The sequence below is a fragment of the Anser anser genome (assembly GCF_964211835.1).
Source record: "Anser anser genome assembly, chromosome: 1".
In the NCBI taxonomy this organism is placed as follows: Eukaryota; Metazoa; Chordata; class Aves; order Anseriformes; family Anatidae; genus Anser; species Anser anser.
The window spans coordinates 138504529-138516935 of NC_139720.1; positions in this window are offsets into that span (position 1 = coordinate 138504529).

Here is a 12407-nt window from a genome sequence, read left to right on the forward strand (position 1 = left end):
TTCTCCCATTCACAAACAATCTAAACGGAAAGTATGGAAAAAAGATTATGCTGTTTAATATATTTGTATATAGCATTATAAGGGCTATGCAAGAATGTATTCTGCTTTTACAGAAATATAACATACCAGAAAATAATATTATTTTCTCAGATGAATCCAACATCATAATAAAAAAGGACTTTTTTTGTTTTCAGGGAAGTACACCTTCTACTGATTATGGAACATAAATTTACTTTACACTTTTGAAATGCATCCAAAAGAGCTGAATCACAGTAATTTTCACTGGAAATACCAATAAACAACATGGTTTTACATGCATATGTAAAAATTAAATACTCGTTTAAAGGCTAAAACGTGACTAAACCATTTTAAATGGCTTCTCCATTTCACAAACCGCAAGCACCTACACAAAATTAGTCAGCTAAGGCATCTAATGATTTTAAAAACATCAAAACAATAACCATAAAACTTAAACTTCATCCTTAACCTCATCCTGCCAGGCACTTACTCTTGCTATGGATTTACGTGTATTTAGTATAAATAATTGCACTGATAGTACTGTATCATCCTGTTCTTGTTTTATTACTCTATGTCTACTATTAGATTTCATTCCAAACCCTACTAACAATAATATTGTCAAACAGTGAATGATACAATTCTATATCTGTATGTCTACGAGCTGTGCACCAAAATTCCTTAAGTACATCTCCCACCTCTTGCACTAATGTTTTAGGCATGGATTACTCAAAGATTTGTTTGCTAGCTTGACTTTACTCAGTATGGCTGTTTCCATTGAACACCTGAGCTTACCTGCAGCAGGAAACTTTAAGGATGTGGCAGAGAAGTCTCTGCAAGACTGGGACTTCAGTTTGTTTCCTAACAAAAGGGGCATGAAGAGGTAGAAACTGGGAGCAGAGTGGAGATGGGAGAGCATCTTCTTGCCAACTCCACGAATGCATGCTAGAGTTCACCTGTGAAAGCTCATGAACAGTTAAGGTCTAGATGTGATTGCAATACCATAGCTTTAACCAAAAGTGAACAAGACCACTGGCTACAGCAGTGGTCTACATCTGCATAAGAGTCTTGCAAACATGCAAATATGATGTCTGCATTTTTTAACAGACATCAGTGCAGAGTCATGCAGGACCATATCCACCCCTTTCATACCCTGAGAGTTTTGCTTGTCAGAATGTTTAGATAAGCAAATGTTAATGGCATGTACAAGTGCTGGTGAAAGTGGGCTCTCTGCTTTCAAAACTCACAGGGAACGGGATTATGGGTAACACCTTCAAGAGCGCTTAAATTCATGAGGAACACACAGTGAGAAGTTCCAAGCCCACCATGGGTGCCATTTAAGAATAACCATGGAACACAGAATAGAGTTCAGCTAAAGAGAAATAAGAACATGGCACAAACTCAGCATCATTAATTGCAGCATAATAATGTTGCAACACTCAGAGAAGACTTGTGGTGCATGTGTAAATAATGAATAACTTGAAGCTGATGCATTTTTACATGTAAATTATTAATATACTTAGTAACATTAGTTTTTAATGTCAAGTTTCACAGATAAAAAGGAATATCTACATACATGCATGCATGTGTATGCACATCTGTATATATATGTTTTTTTAAAAGGGAAATTTTATTTGTGTCTCCATATGTGTTTGTATATGTACATCACAGAAAAAGTATTTAAAAAGATTTTTAAACTAGAATGTGGCATTTGTCTGTGTGTGCATGTATAATCTCTGGTCACTGGTAGCTGTAAGCAAATTAAAAGCATTTCTAAGACTGTTACATTTTTAAGTCTTTTTGGAGCTCACATTGTGTGCGTAGCAAACGTGTCAGTCACACCGCAAAGGGTAAACCAAACTGTAAGTGTAAACTTTTAAAGCCTTGCTGTTTCTCTCTAAAGGAACTTTAATCTGTGTTTTGCCACTCTGCGCGCCTATTCCTAGCTGTGGAGTAATGTGGCTGCGCTTGTTTCAAGGGTTTAGCCAACGCTTGCAACCTAAAAATCAATTATATGAAAAACAATAAAAAAACTCTTATTGCATGCCATAAAAAAAAAAAGATACAAAAGGTTAAGCAGAGCAGCCGGCATCTGCACACTAATGACATGATTGTTATGATAGGTGTTTGCTTTACCCTGGAGTGGTAACATTATAATTCATCCACCGCTGAATGAGTGGGGACAATTAATGCAGTCAATGCGTCCCACGTGTTCCCTGCAGCATTAACAAGGCAGCTTCAGGCCCCTTGGCAGACACGGGACTGAAAATTGAGCCGGCTCCCCGGCTGAATGCGACCCTGATTGCCTCCATGGGGGCCACCTGCTGCTCCGTGCCGCCTGCCTTTGCGCCGTGGCCCTGCTCCCTCAGCGGCACCCTGGGGGAGCAAGGCCTGTGGCCATGGGTAGCTGAGGATGATCTGGCGGGCTGGGGACAAATGGCAGGCCTGGGAGGCCCGGCTGCAGGGGGCACAGTCCCCTGTGGGGCTCTGGGCTGCTGGGGTAGCTGGTTTTTCTGTTGTTTTTTTTTTCACGGCTCAAGGTGCTGCTCAGTGATGGGGGTGAAAGTGTTTGGTGCCTTATTGTGCTTGAGCCCTGAAGTCTGTCAGTATCCCGTGGTCACGGAAGTACAATTTTCTTGAGGTTGTCCCTGTGTTCATTAAAAAAAGCACACAAAATGAATTCGACCCAGTTGCTGGTGTTGGGTACTCGCTGCCTCTTGGTGTGCTCAGCTGTGGGCAGTTGGGGACCGCACTCGCAGCAGTAACTTGGTGGTTTTCATCCTCCCAAGCTGGCTCCTGGGCAAAACAAGTCTGTGGCCAAAGGGGCAGTGTGTGACAGCAATGGAGATCCACACTTAAAAATAGGAGGAGGAGTCAAAAGGGAAGATAGAGGTGAAAGAGGAGAGCAGTGCCAGGTTCTGACTGCTCTACAGAGGGGCAAACACAGGCTTCATTATTCTGTAGCTCAAGCTTCTTGCACAGGAAGTTTGAGGGGGTTTAGCAATCTGCTTTCCTTTGCCCTCCACTAAGTGAAGGGCATTTGCTTCATGAATATTCCATTACCCTGCTGTTCCCTGTAAGCCTTCGACCAACTTGTGAAAACAAACAAGTGTACATACTTCTAGATAACATCATGCAGGCCTCTTTTCTTTTCTTTTTATTTTTTTTTTTCCTTCTAAATAATAAAAAAATGCTAGTTGCTTTTTGCGATGTCTTAAGATACATCTCACTTATAGCATGGAAGTGTGTCACATGTATACCCCACGCAACTTGCATCTTCCCATACCAGGCTATTTGTCTTCAGTTTACTGATTTACATTATCTTTAAAAACTCACTTCTTTCCTAAAGCATTCCAGCAAGAACCTCAAAACTCCTTTCAAAAGTATACTGCTATTCCTGGAGAATGTAACACCAATCAACATTACATGTTTGAACTCATGACTTGGTGTTGCCATACAAACCAGCTGGAACAAGGTCAGGATCACTTTCTGCATTTGTAGGCCACACAGCACAGCTAGTACTAAATAAATAGGAAAATTTCCGTGTATTATTCATATTAATTATTTGTATTCTTTTGAGGCTAGACTCACTATGGTATGTATTGCAACAGATATGTCATTGGTTAAATGCAGAAGAAGTGGGATTTCAGTTCTGGAGAGATATATGTGTTGCCAGACCATTTTGCTTTTCATTCAAGATGGGCACAACCCCCCCCCCCCAAAAAAAAAAAAAATAGAAAATAGAAATCAATGTTTTAGGATTTTCTCTCCTTTCTACACACCTAAGCACACTTTAAAATATGGTTTGGTGATTCAGTCATTCTTACCCTGAGTTAGGGTATCCGAATGAGTTTGAGATCCTAGACTTCTGTCTCATCTTCCCTTCAAGAAAATGAAGATAAGAGGACTTGCTTGCCTCAAAGAGATCTGGAATATAAACATGATGTTATCATGGAGGACTCAGATCATAGCATGTCTATGCATTGCTAGGTATATAGAAGTATATTTGGTGACAATAATGTGACATTGTTCAAAACCTGGAGGGCAAGAGGAACAAGGAAAAGAAGCATAATTTCCTGCCTTGACCTAGAGTCTAGCCAGTTTGTTCTGAAGAATATTGCATTGCCCCATAGTCAAATGTGCAGTGCCATGCAGTAGAGGCTTTGTTAAGGGCTATATTCAGACTTCTCAGTCTAGCAAACAAAAATTGGGCATGAATAAGATTCAGACCTTTATCTTGAATCAACCCCTGGGATGTCTGAGGTTTCCACAGTCAATTCACATTCAGTTCAATGGAAGCAGAAGTGAGCTGAAGAGTACTCAGTCCCTAAATCTAGGCAAAGTTGTGCTTCCGCTGCTGTGGTAAGCCTAGCAGGTCCTAGAAAATGGGAATCTCAAAGGTTCAACAGGTAAAAGAGAATTCAAGGGTATCTAAAATGTATTACTAATAAGAAAGAATAATCAATTTTATGCTGAGCAGGTGTGAGTTATTGTGCTGTTTGAGTCCTGGGGTTTACCAAAGGGCAACATTAATCTGTTGAAATATCTGTTTCATTTTTTCAAAGTTTATGGGAACAGAGAGAGCAATGGCTTGAGAAAGATGTTCATTGGTCTATTCAATGACATCCTGAGATGAGGGGAAAATCTTAGCTTTTTTTTTTTCTTACTTTTACTGTGAATAAATTTTGACTGTGCTTATATTTTTTTTCTTCTAAATCCAGTCCAGACCCTAGCTTTATACCACTTTCCCCTTAAAAACTTAGATTTCTCCAGTTTTTCTATGTGTTGAAACCCATATATGAATCTTTTGGAGAATATCAACTTGGAGTCCAAACATTAAAGTATTATTTTCATGCTCTTTGTCTTCACTTTTTTGGAATGACAATGTTGTGGACTAAGATATTCTTTTTTATAATTCAGTGAATGTTGGCTATTGGATTCTTCCCTGTTGTGGTTATACTAGACACTTGTACAGAGGTAACCTTAGTCAGTCAGGCATAGTCAGCCTTCATAATGCCCATTTGATAAATTATAGATGGGTACCTAATGTACTCTCATAAATTATTATAGGTTCTTACTGCCCTGTGTTTTATGGTGATATGTCATAGCACAGAAGTAGACAATATATTGTCCAAGAAGATGCCACGGACTCTGAGGTGGCATTACAAATTCTGCCACTATGAAACAACAGATTAAATGCTCTAAAGGTAGAACACTTGACAATGACTGCCTTAATTGAAGAAAATGTACCTAATGAAAGCAAGCCATTTCAAGAGTTGGTGTATCCATGAATGAGAGACGGGGTTTGATTTAGGATCCCTTCTGGCTCTCTTTTTCCCCAAGCAATCAGGAGCTTTGAGTGCTCAGTCCCAGGGGGGCAGGTATGCCTTACATCACTTACCAACCACGCCTCACATGATTAAGGGAGGAGGTAGAAGCCTTCAAAAGGATTTTTGCCCAGTCCTTCTTGCTAGGAGGATGCTAAATAATATGTTTAAATTGTGTTTTTAAAAAAAAAAAAAAAAAGCTAGAAATGTGGGACAAAGAGAGGGTAGAAGGTCAAACTACAAGATGCAATAGCCATATCCTGTCCCAAGGATGAAATGCAGTAAGAAAACTGAGGACAACTTTAAATGGCTTTTTGCCTCAAGATCAATATTCATCATGTAGGATGCTGCTTTCTAACATATGTTATATCTATCCCTAGAAAGGGTTGTCGGATGACACTCTACTAGGTACTATGCAGTGTCAGAAGGGCTGACAGAACTCAGTCCAGGGACTCTGCAGTTGTCTTTCTTCACACAAGTGAAAAAATAATAACCCTCACAAAGGAGTAACATTTAATTTTAAAAGTCTTAAATTATCTGAAGTGCAGAAGACAATGGAAATATTTAGTTAAATGTTTAGTTAAAATGTTGGCATTAAATGTTGGCACGTTAGGATATAGAAGTCTTTCGTTCAATGGATTTTTAAAAATTTAAGTCAAAGGCACATTGATCTTCATCCAGTTTTCCTCAAACACATTTAGGCTATACAGCAGAACTTCACTGTGGTCTGATGTGGCCTTGAGGTTAGAAATTGGAAAACAGTGGCTAAAATACTTTCCCACATATTTTAGTGGATAAATCTCTCTTTTTTTTTTCCTTTTTTTTATGAAAAAAAAATTACTTCCAGTAAAATTTTAGTGTTTTTTTTTTTTCCTTGAAAAAAAAAATCAAAGTATTTGATTTACAGGATAAATTTAGGAGTTCTGGGGAAGATCAACTCTTTTATGAGTAAAATGAAAAAAATAAAATCACAGCTTGTATTAATCACACCATGTCAAATCAGCTGTAGGAAAAACAGCTCACCAGTTGGATCTTAACATTCACTGGTGTGGATCTAGAACCATATTGCAAATGACACTGTGCTCAGGAAAAGGTTTGTGATGAAACCAGAAATGCTGTATGTGAGAGGCTGGGAAAATTTTTACTACCAAACATTGAAAATCACCTGTCCTTACTTATTAGGCTGTTGTAGAAGTTTGAGGATTTTTTAATACCCTGTTTTAATTGGAATTTAGCTGGCTGTGTGCTTTGCCATCTAAAAAAAGAGTAGTTTTCTTTACAGTGTGTGGATGGACTGTAGCCTTTATATGAGAAACCCCAGTCCTTCAAAACTTGCCAGTAGATCCTACCTTACATTTATGCCAGTGGATATTTGACTTGTGTAATGTGGACTTGCATATTACTATGACTGTCTGTGTATAAAAATGCTGCAGTAGTTAGCACTATAATCAGCTAATGGCACTTTTTAATAGGATCAGATGTAGAAAGGAAATTCAGTCGTTAGAAATGAGATGGTTACCAAGGCAAGGTCATGTGTTAAATGTGGAAAATAATAAAGTAACAGGTAATGATTATATATGGCTGGTTAGGAAATTTTATATCAAAAGGTTTTGAAGATTTTATTTTTTTTTTTACTTTTGTAAATAAAGAAATTGAAAGTAAGGAATAAATAACATGTAAATGCAGGAGTGACAAATGCAATGGTGTACCTTGACTGTGGCCTTCTGTGTATTAGTCAATGCAATCAGTTAAAAGACACTCATCAAGAAAAAAAAAAAAAAAAAGGTGAAATTGAAAGAACCACATGGTCAAAAATAGATAGGTAACTAGAACCATCCCCTTGATCTCTTCTGCTGAATTTTTTAGCAGGCCTAGAAGGCCCTCCTCCAAGGATGGTTGTACCCTTGTGTCTCCAAGAATACAAAGTTTATCCCACAATTCATTGCAGTGGTGCTATTAATGAGAACAGAGAAATACACCTAGCTGCTGTGAAGAGGTAGGCAGCTGTCAGAGCCACCAGGCAGGAGACAGGCCCCAGCACAGGGACCCCAGGGTTCTCTGCCCATCTGGTGCTCCCCCACCAGGCAGGGAAGAGACCCTAACATAGGGTCATTCAAAACAGTATTTCTCTTTGGTGTGCTTTTTTCCCCAAAGCAGGAAAATTAGCTATAACTGCCTCAGATAGCTCCCACTGAAGCTAGGCCTTTCTACTGACTTCAGTAGAAATTGGATCAGGCCCAAGCAGTTGAGAAATGAGGTGGTGCATGGAAGAAATCAATTTTCTGTGATAACAAGTGTCATGGCTATCCACTATAGAACCAAAGACTAACAGCAAGAAAAAGCTGATTGGCTTTCCTTTTAAAAATGGTGAATGAAGAACAGGTTCCATCACAATTTACAGATACCCCTTATTATATGTGAATATAGAAAAGACCTGAAGTGAGATTTCAAAAGGCCAGAGGTTTTCTAGGTTGAAGTGTTACAGTTACAGAATAATTAGTCAAATTAAATCAAGTTACAGAAGTTAAAGTGTTGGCCCACAGTATCTGTAGGGCAGTGGTGACTGCAGTCCCTCTGCTTCCTGTTTTATCAACATATACATGTCAGCTGATATTTCATTCTCTAGTGTGTTTATGTTCTAACTATAGTTAGACATTCCAACATTGGTAGCTTCATCCAACTGAGTGTTTCTCTTCATGTTAACATGCTGTTTATCATTTGTTTCATATTTTCTCCTTAAAAATGCTGATTTACTGATTTATTGTCCTTTTTGAATGGTCTCTCCCTGCTATGGAAAGGACTCAGCTATCTTATCCTGTTTGAAGGTTGGTACACCTCAAGGGAACCAAAACTCATACGACTGCATCAGACCAGCAATGAGTAAAGGAACGTCATCACCATGGCAGGATTTACAGCTTCCTCTGACCACTGTTAAGTACCAGTCCAACAAATCTAAGTTTCAGTCACAAGTGGGAGGCAGCTAGAAGGGCTGGAAGCTGCTTGGAAAAGACCTCATATTCCCTTCTGAAGTCATGATTCTGTAATGATGTTGTACACAAACATATGGGTGCAATAGAAAACAAAGGATGAAACAAAAAGCACTCTGGTCTGCAAGGAAATTCAGACCAATTGCTACAGAAATGAAACAGCATTGTGCGAAACTTTCTGCTGTTCTCTTGCTGCTTTATAGTATTCAACTTTTTGAAAATTTTCAGAATTCGGTTATTTTATTTCTTAAATATGGTTCAGAGCCTTAACACATCTAATAACAGTGGATCAATAGGCTCATTGCCCTACAGTGTATCTCAGCACCAGCAAATACCTACGTTATGAAACTAAGTGAATTTACTGGAGCGTAAACCCCCAGTGAGTTGTCTGTAATCAACCAGCAGGCCTTCAGGGCAAGAGAATTAATGTATTTTAATATTTTAGGTTACCTTCCATATGGCATAATGCTATACCCCATCTGTATGTGTGAGTGTGCTAACAAATGTAGGAGTGTTTTTTTTTCCCCAGAAATATTTCCCTTAGTAGAAGATCACCTGCCTTCTAATGTCTTTTATTGTCTACTGCTTTGAACAAACTCAGTGCAAAACTCAGTCAGAATGTGAATCTACAACTGGCGTTAGTATCTGTAGAGTGGAATTAGATTGTGTATCTCAAGCTTTTTTCTTATTACAATGTTGAAATATGTGCTTTCTTGTTTTAATGGTCTTGGACACTTAAAATGGAAGGTAACCTTAAAAAAAAAAAACTCATTTTTGTGGAACTTTTCAGTGAATCCTGAAAAAGCCACTGATTCAGAGCATGTTCAAGGCTACATGTAATCATTATTGTATAACTGTGTTGAGGAGGTTTACCTCTAATGTATACCTTCATGGAAATAATGGCACTGCAGCCATCAGCTGCAGGGTCTCTAGTTGACTTAACATACTCAGTAACATAGCTCTTAGTAGGAGCAGGTGAAGGGTGATGACAAAAGAGAAAAGCATGTACACATTCATATTTATATAAGTATTATACTGTTTCCCATGGAGCATTACAAAGAATTTTTAATAACTCTTCCAGCCCAGAGGAATAATCATGGGGAGCCAGCAGAGGGGAGCAAGCATCCTGTGCTGCATCCTCCTCTCCTGATCAATGGTTGGGATTTCACCTATTTCACCTCCTCATGTGCCCTGTTTCTGGCTTATGCAGACCTGGTACACAGTGAGCTCAGCATCAGAGGTGCCAGGGACAGCTCTGGCAGGGAGGGTATCACGCAGGTTTCCCATATTTGACTGCATCAGGCTGAGTGAATTTCATGTCAGAAATTCAAAAGGAGCTTTTTTGACATCAAAATTAGACAATGTCCACCACTAAAAAAGGTAGATTGCTAATGATTTAAATTCAGGCTTACTTCACACAGCTAGACCCAACAAGACCCAACATTTATGCTCTTAGTAAAACATTTTGAAAAGACAGGTTTCTTAAGTGAAAGGAGAAGCTGCAACACCATCAGAACTACCATTGATTCATCAAGATAGACTGCAGCCCAAACATCACACATCAGCTGTCATGATCCATAAATAATAGAGGTATTATTTACTACATCAGAAAAAATGAATAACTATGTTTGATCTGTTTCAGAGAAGAAACAACTACAGAGAGTTAAAGTCTGGTTCCCAATACACTTAACTATCACTGTTGAATAAATAAAAAAAAATGGTAAAGAATAGAAAACCTTTAATAGCATTATTTCTTCTGCATTCTGGAATTAATATTGCTTTGCTAATATTGTAATTGACTGATTTAAGCATTGATGTTGTGAATAGAAGGATGGAATTTACAGAAGACAAGATACATGGTCTAGGTAAATATATAAATTTTCTTGGTGGAATCAGTGAAAAAGTTTTTCTAAAAATCTTTCCTGCTTACTGATTGTTTGTTTGTTTTGGTGGTGGTGGTGATTTTGTTTTTGTTTTGTTTTGTTTTGTTTTGTTGGTAACCACGTGGCAAAATGGAGTATGGAAAAAACATTGTAGAATTAAAACTCTTAGTAACTTTTGCAGTCTTCTCAAATTAACTCCCAACTTCCTGCTACATTTAAATTTGATCAGTTTTAAATGTAGAAAGCATAGAAAAAAAATCCTTGCAAAAACTGGTGATGCAGATGACAGTTTTGGCATTAACTTCTTCACAGCTTGAAACTGACAGTTTTAGCTTTTTTTTTTTTCCCTTTGATCTGAAAATTTGCTTTTAATTTTGCCTATTTCTTAGAATAGGACTATTCTCTATTGAGCTCCTTTTCTGATAAATAAGTTTAATACCGCAAGTTGATGATCATTCTGTCCTTAACAATACAGATCTTTCTAAGATGTCTCCTTCTTAGAGCATTCATATTCACCTCAGTGCCAGAAATTTTAGTTTGAACAACATGTGACTATATGTATTTAAACATCAATTCAATCATAAGCTTCACAAGAAATGTATACATATACGTATGCATATACATATACATGTTTTTTGTCCATAACTGGCCCTCCTTTGGAATTTCAAATTCATGGATTCAGCCTGAAAAAAGACCAAAAGCACAACATTCTATTTTTCTTCAAAGAAAATTTGAACTTACTATAGGAAGTAAGTTGCAAATACACAATGCCATACTAATTGATAATTAATATGTATATGTATAAGTGTTTTGAGAACTGAAAAACAAAGTGACTCTCATAGGGATTCTAAAACAAACTGAGATTAAAAATGGATAGGAATCCAAAAAGAAAACCTGAACAATAAGATACTAATTAATAAGGGTTTCCTCTGCACTGTATGTTAATTGTTATTCATTAATTTGTATTCACAACTTCTCTACAAGGTGTGTACCTTATTATTAGAGAAAGTGAGGCAGCAGAAGGAGAGGAGTTTACAAGACTTAACCCAGAAAAAAAAAATAAATAAATAAAAGAGGAAAGCAATGCTCCAGTAGAAATTTTAGTTCAGGAGTTCCTGGCACAATAACATATTATCTAGGTCAGTGCAAATGAAATGAAACAGTATTGCTGTAACACAAAAGCAGTAAGAGAAATGAAGCTTCCTATCATAGGAAGGACATATTACCTTGACCACTGCCAACCGAAAGGTTGTACAATCAAGATGGAAGTAGTATGTCTGGCTCTCTTTTCAGTCTAGTTTGTACCTCTCTCCCACACAAATTTCTTATTATTTCCTTTTTATTACTGTAAAAGGAAAGACAGCTAAACTTGTTTTTATGGTTAAGACTGTAGGCTTTTGAATCATGTTTCCTTGGCTGCAACACCAACTTGCTCAATGACCTGGAGCAAGGTAGCCAAACAGCCTCAGTAGGATTTTCAAGCATATTAGAGCTATATTTTATAAAGTTATTTAGAAACCTGAAGATGTAAAAAGACATAGAGTTCAATAAAATACACATACCTTGCCAATTCAGGTACTTATCAAAATCTTCCTAGGATAAACTAATGTTCATCTTTGAGGGCCTAAGTGTTAGAAATGGTTAAACACATTAAGATGTTAGGTAGAACAGTTTACCTTCTGAAAAGGCATTTTTTTTTTTTCCAGATTTAAAGCATTTCACAGAGATGTGCCAGAGTGTTATGACATTTTCTAAAATTAAAAGACAAACCAGATTGGGTTGCTCTTATCCCTCTATAGTAGCCAATATTTCATTGAAATAAAGTAAAAAGTGCAACTTTTTTCTCATGTTTTATTTCGACAATTTGTTACATATTCAGTAACATAAAAAAATAGACGGAAAGCATATTTATGTCATAATATTACAAAAATTAACTGAAAATTGAATATTCTGGTGTTCCAAGATGAAATTTTAGTTTGAGGGGAAATTTTCAGTCCAATTTGGTATGAAAAACAAACTTTAGAGTTTCCTAAGCAAAGGGAAATCTTTCCTTTTTTTAATCAGTTCTAATAAGATCTCTGAAAATCTGGCACTTAGAGCTGGCTTAACTCTGTTGGCTTTCATGCTTGTAATATTCCTACTGATTTCAAACGAATCAATTAGCCTAATGCTAAGTATTTTTTAAAAACTCATTC